The sequence below is a fragment of the Theropithecus gelada genome, chromosome 11 (genome assembly GCF_003255815.1).
Source record: "Theropithecus gelada isolate Dixy chromosome 11, Tgel_1.0, whole genome shotgun sequence".
Lineage (NCBI taxonomy): Eukaryota > Metazoa > Chordata > Mammalia > Primates > Cercopithecidae > Theropithecus > Theropithecus gelada.
The window spans coordinates 48,155,258-48,161,257 of NC_037679.1; the positions used below are offsets into that span (position 1 = coordinate 48,155,258).

At 36.5% G+C, this 6,000-nt stretch overlaps 1 pseudogene across 1 annotated transcript in view; it reads left to right on the forward strand.

Annotated features, from left to right (window-relative positions):
* LOC112634942 overlaps window positions 1–256 on the forward strand; it is a 64,032-nt pseudogene extending 63,776 nt beyond the window's left edge. The window contains exon 2 of the transcript XR_003121850.1: window positions 110–256. The product of XR_003121850.1 is annotated as a frataxin, mitochondrial pseudogene (transcript). The remainder of the gene's footprint in view (window positions 1–109) is intronic.
* Window positions 257–6,000: the final 5,744 nt, after the last annotated feature.

The window sequence follows — 6,000 nt, forward strand, 5'->3', positions numbered from 1 at the left end:
AAAATGTTATTTTGATGCAGATGGCAACAGAAATAAATTCTGAGAAAAAAACTGTGCACTCCATCAAAAGCCCTGCAGGCATATTCCTATTCCTTCTGTTGCTTTGCAGCACAGGAACACAACAAAGAAGCACCGAAGCCAGTTAGAAAATTATGGCAACCAGTGTGACTGCCATGGAAAGGCCCTTCCCACATTTGGCACATTTTCCAGGTCTAAGAGGGTTTTCATCAGTGAAAGGGCTGTTGCTGAACAATGAACCTGCTCCTTAGCAGTGAGAAAGGTTGTTGACTCTTCAAATTGGCATCTGCAGCTGCTGGTCCTTACAGTCTGTGCTAATCAGAGCTCCTCCTCTTTCTAGCAAAAGCTTGGCATCATTTTAATTATTTTGTAAAATTTGCCCTCCATTAGCTCTACCATTCTGGGACATAAAAGGGAGTAAAAAGCCCTCTAATTTGAGGATTCATTAAGCAGCTTTTGTTACTTAGTTGATGTAGTAGATGCCTGAAATTTGCTGGTTTGCTGAATTAGTATAAGCAACTATAATATTCTAGCCATACTAGTTTTCGTTTGTTTCATTCTGAGGTCAAGCTACTAGAAAACATAGACATCCAGCTAAAGAATATACCAATATTTTTTGTCTCCTTAGAAGAGCATTTATTCTCTCAAAGATTATTGAGCTACTACTCTTTGAAAGAGTTCTTATGATACTGCACAGTTGCCATTTTATGGAGTAACCTTTACCATGAGAAACTCTATTTTCTCTAGGATAAGTGATGAAGGTGAGAAGCTGGCCCTTTATAAAATATTGTTTTTGATTTATAATCCACATACATACATTCCCTCTCTCTACTTACTACTTCCCAGATTTTAGCAAGAAGAGAAAGTAAATCATTCTTCCAAATTGCATAGCCGAACAGTATTATCTCTACTCTGCATGCTGGGCAGAAAGTCAAACATGACCAAAGAGGATAACTGTGAGAAGAGTGAAATCGGACAACATCCCTCCACTACTACTGCAGAGTTTGTTGGAGATGAGTACCCACGATCCCACCATAACCAACCTTCTCCCTTCTTCCTGTTGATGGGCAGAATTATTTGGCCAAAAATTCCATCAGAAAATTATTCCAACTCAGTCTTCCCTTCTCAGTCTCTCCCTACTCAGTCTCTCCAAGTGATTAAAAAGTTGAAGAACCTAGTCTCTCTGGTCAATTTTTAATAGAGAAATCTAAGACTTTGTTTTAAAGGTATACATTCCCTTTCTGATTTTTAAATAGGTGAAAACAACATCTTCATATTGTATCTTGAGCCCTAAATGCTAGCTTTCTATAAATAAAGGAATCAGATTCATTTGTGAAGAAAAAATTGGCATCGGGGGCAGCCCAGGTAAGGCTGAACACCACACAGAGCAAAACATTTTCTCTAGACTTCAAATGTTCATCTTTACAAAAGATGCTGAAATGAGGACTCAACAAGGGAGCTGTAATTCTCTCCATTGGTGAGAAATTGGCACCAACTACAAACTGAAAAAAAAAAAATTATTCTATAGTTCCTGTCCCCAAAGGTCACTCTTGGCCACATTTTGTCTCTGAAGGCAGAGAATTGAAATATTATTTGCTCTTGTGAATTATTTTTTGTTCCTTTATTGAAATTCAATAGAGTAAAAATAACCGCTGCCTATTATCCCTTGCCTGTCAGCTCTACCTGGGCTGAGGTGGTGGGAAAGGACAGGAAGAGCTGTTACAGATGTTTAATAGAAGAAAGCCCTTTTTGGAATGTGTTTGCATGACTCATAAAGAACAGTTATTCTTAGTTTTCCCGTCACAAAAGATAAAGCTCTTTGTCCTATAATACAGGCGTCTACTTAAAAGGAAAACCCAAGGTTCATTCAAAGCTAGAGTTCAATAATAAGCTCTCATTATAGTACTTGCCCCAAACCCCCGGAGTTATATTGTATCACTCTTTGCAATCCTGGAGTGCAATGTAAAATTTTATTCTGTTTGGCTTTTCAATTTGCCAGGTTTGTGCCACCTGTAAGAAACAATAGGCACTGCTTAATGTGCTAGTAACGACTTTAATTCAGTTACAGCAATCATTCATTTAGCAGTACAATAAATACGATACATTATATAGAAAATTCATCATCTTTTTGGATCACCTTTGCAGAATCAGACCTTATAATCAAACCCTCAATCTAATATTGATTATGTTTTGGATAAGCCTGTCTTAATTCCCAGAACCAAAAAGCCAATAACGTACTGAATCAATTTACTAAAGGATAGCCCACTCTTTGATGGATTAAATAGCAAGAGGTCAATGGAGACTAAACGAACTTCACTGAAATTGAAATGTGTCTTCTCTTCAGGTTACTTCTGAACCAGTTTCTTGTACATTCTTAGATTTCTCTTCTTTTGGATCTTTTCAGCTCACCAATGTATCTTTTCCCTTTGATCACTTATTCTACTCAGATTTTTATTCTTTCAACATTTACTAAATGTTATTGAACACTTTCTTTGTGCCAAGTTCTATCTTTGGGAAAGTGATAGAAATTCTCAAGGATAGAAATTCCCTAGAAGGGAAGACAAATAAGAAAAATGTTCTTAATACATAGCAATAAGAGGTACAAGGATTGGAAGTTCCAAGGACTCTGTGAACCTAGAGAATAGGTGCCCAGATCTCTCTTGAGCCAGAATGTGACTTTTAGTAAAGGATTACCACTTTATCTCATAGAAAAGTAGGGCATATATATGTACGTCGATATAGATATAAATATAGATATAAGTTGAACCCCTGCGTCAGTGGAAGGCAAGAAGAGAATAATCCTTATATGTGCTCTTTCTTCTGTTTGAAAAACTCCCCAAACTAAATCCTCCTGGTCTCCTAGATCTCAGGAAGTCTTCTGTGACTACCTCTTCCCAATGCAATCCTCAAATCTGGATTGGGGCAAGCTTCCTAATGTGCCACAAAAGCACCCTGAATTTACTCCTGTAGTACTTCAAGTGAGATTAAAACTGAATGCACCCAATGACTTAGATGTCCTCAAAATACTGTTTTATTTTTTACTGCCTACCTCTGGAGTCTCTATTTTCACTGATAATGGTGAGAGGGGAGGACACTTGTCAGTTAAAGATAATTCAGCCTTTTTTAGTTTAAAACAGGTCTCTTTAAAAAATTCTTCTGTCAGTTTAATGCTCCAAATATTTCTCATTCTTCGTTAGGGCTGTCTGTGCTTTCTCAGAAGGAAGGGAATTGCCTCACTCCCTCTTCCCTGAGATGGCATCTGGAAGAAGGGGAATCTCATTATGCTTATAGTAATACGATGGTGTTCTTGTCCACATTTTGCCCTCTGTTCCTTCATTGGCCTGAAAGAGATGTCTATCATCTCATTATGTCACGAAGTGTCATATATTGGTATCCCCTGAGGTGTGGCTAATTCCTCTGTGTCTTGCATTCTTCATTGGTGTTTTGTAATCAAATATTGAGTAGATACGAATGAATATTTATATATATACATATACACACATAAGTATTAAAAATGATACAATGCCCATTTACCCACTGCCCAGTTTAAAAAAAAGAATGTTGGCCGGGCATGGTGGCTCAAGCCTGTAATCCCAGCACTTTGGGAGGCCGAGACGGGCAGATCACGAGGTCAGGAGATCGAGACCATCCTGGCTAACACGGTGAAACCCCGTCTCTACTAAAAAAAATACAAAAAGCTAGCCAGGCGAGGTGGCGGGCGCCTGTAGTCGCAGCTACTCGGGAGGCTGAGGCAGGAGAATGGCGTAAACCCGGAGGCGGAGCTTGCAGTGAGCTGAGATCCGGCTACTGCCCTCCAGCCTGGGCGACAGAGCAAGACTCCGTCTCAAAAAAAAAAAAAAAAAAAGAATATTACCTTTGCCATTGCTGTCTCTCATATGCCTTTCATTTTACCCAGTTCTCTCTCTGTTCAGGGGAGCATAATCCTGAATTTTGTTTTTATCACTTCCTTGCTTTTCTTTATAGTTTTAACACATATGTTGGCATCATTAAACTTACTTTTTTTTGTGTGACTACCTACCGCCCAGGCTGGAGTGCAGGGGCGCTTTCTCTGCTCACTTCAAGCTCCGCCTTCCGGGTTCACGCCCTTCTCCTGCCTCAACCTCCCAAGAGGGTGGGACCACAGGCGCCTGCCACCATGCCCGGCTAATTTTTTGTATTTTTTTTAGTAGAGACAGGGTTTCGCCACGTTAGCCAGGATGGTCTCGATCTCCTGACCTCACGATCTGCCCGCCTTGGCCTCCCAAAGTGCTGGGATTACAGGAGTGAGCCACCGTGTCCGGCCTAAACTACTTTTTTTTTTCACTAAACATGTTCCTGAATTCATCGCTATTGTTGTGTGTAACTGTAAATTTGTTATTTTTTCTCAAATATATAGTATTTTGTTAGATAAAAATGTCAGAATTTGTTGCTTTTATAATAATGGGCATATAGTTAGATTCTAGGTTTTCTGTTTTTGTTTTTGTGTTTTTAAACAGTATCTTCTGGTGAACATGTAAAATATTGTTTCTAGAATATATACCAAAGATGGAAAGTGCTATATTATAAGGTATGCATATTTTCATCCTTCTAGAAAATGCTAATTTTTTTCACAAAATTTTTATATTGATCAATAGTCCCACTATCAGTACAAAAGTGTTCTAGTATCTTCACAGCCTTATCAATACTTGAGATAGTTTAACTTTTTTCCTAGTTAATAGACATAAAAATATATCTCATTATGGTTTTAATTTGCATTTCCCTGTTTGTTAATAAGCATGAACATTACTTCCTAAGTTACTAGCATTTGTGATACCTAATCTGTAAAGTCAAGTCTCTTCAAGTCTTTTGCCAATTTTTATTTTATTTTGAATTTTTTTGGGGGAGTGGGGTATAGGTAGATGTTCTTTACGCTTTTGTTATACAGCCATTTTGCATGATATGTTTTGCAAATACATTTTCAAATCTATGCCTTTTCATTTTCTTATGGTATGTTTTAATTTCTCATTTTAGTGTAGTCAACTTTGTCTATATTCTAATTTAGTGGGGGGACTTTTAATGTCTTATTTAATATATATTTCTTAAGACATAGAGTATCTTATATTGTCTGCTCAATGTTGTATTTATTGTTTTGACTTGCACATTTAAATCCTTGTATTCACCTATAATAAGTTGAATTTTTGTAAGCTGTAGAATAAGAAATTCTTTTTTTTTTTTTCATATAAAAACTCAATTGACCCAGCTCTACTTAATGAAAAGTATATTCTTTCTAGGGGTCTGCAGTGCTGGTCCTGTTATACACCAATTTTTCATCCTGTCAGGGCTATGTTTCCATACACCATTTTCTGTTTCAATGTTTCACTTGCCTATCTCTGTACCAATATCACACCATCTTGAAGATTAAAGTTTTGTTAGTCTAGATATTTGATGAAGGATGTTCAATCACTAATCTTTTACTTCTGGAGAGGTCTGGCTATTCTCCGACTTTTCTTTAAATAAAAAATTTAAAATTAATTTGCTCATTTTCACAAAAATACCTGTTGAAATTTTAAATTTTATATATTTATAATAATGAGGTTTTGAATTCACTAAGACAATATATCTCTCCATGCAAGTCTCCTTAATGTTTTTCTGTACAAATTTATTTTTTCTGCTATGGTGTGATACATCTTATATGACATTTATTTCCAGGTATTTAATATCTCTTGGGGATATTATAATTGACATTATTATTATTCCCTGTTGCCTGTGCTGAGAAAAGTAATTGATTTTTTTATTTGATTTTGTATTCAGCAACATTGCTAAACTTTATGTTGCTAATAATTATTTTTTTCTTTGCAGCTCTTATATCTTTTGCCTCTTTTGCTTGCCTTATTGCCCCCGGACACAGAGTTAAATAGAAGTGGTTTATAGAAGATAGTCTTGTCTTATTTAAAATCTTAAAGGAAATTTTTATAACATATTAGTATTAAAATGTTTTCTGAG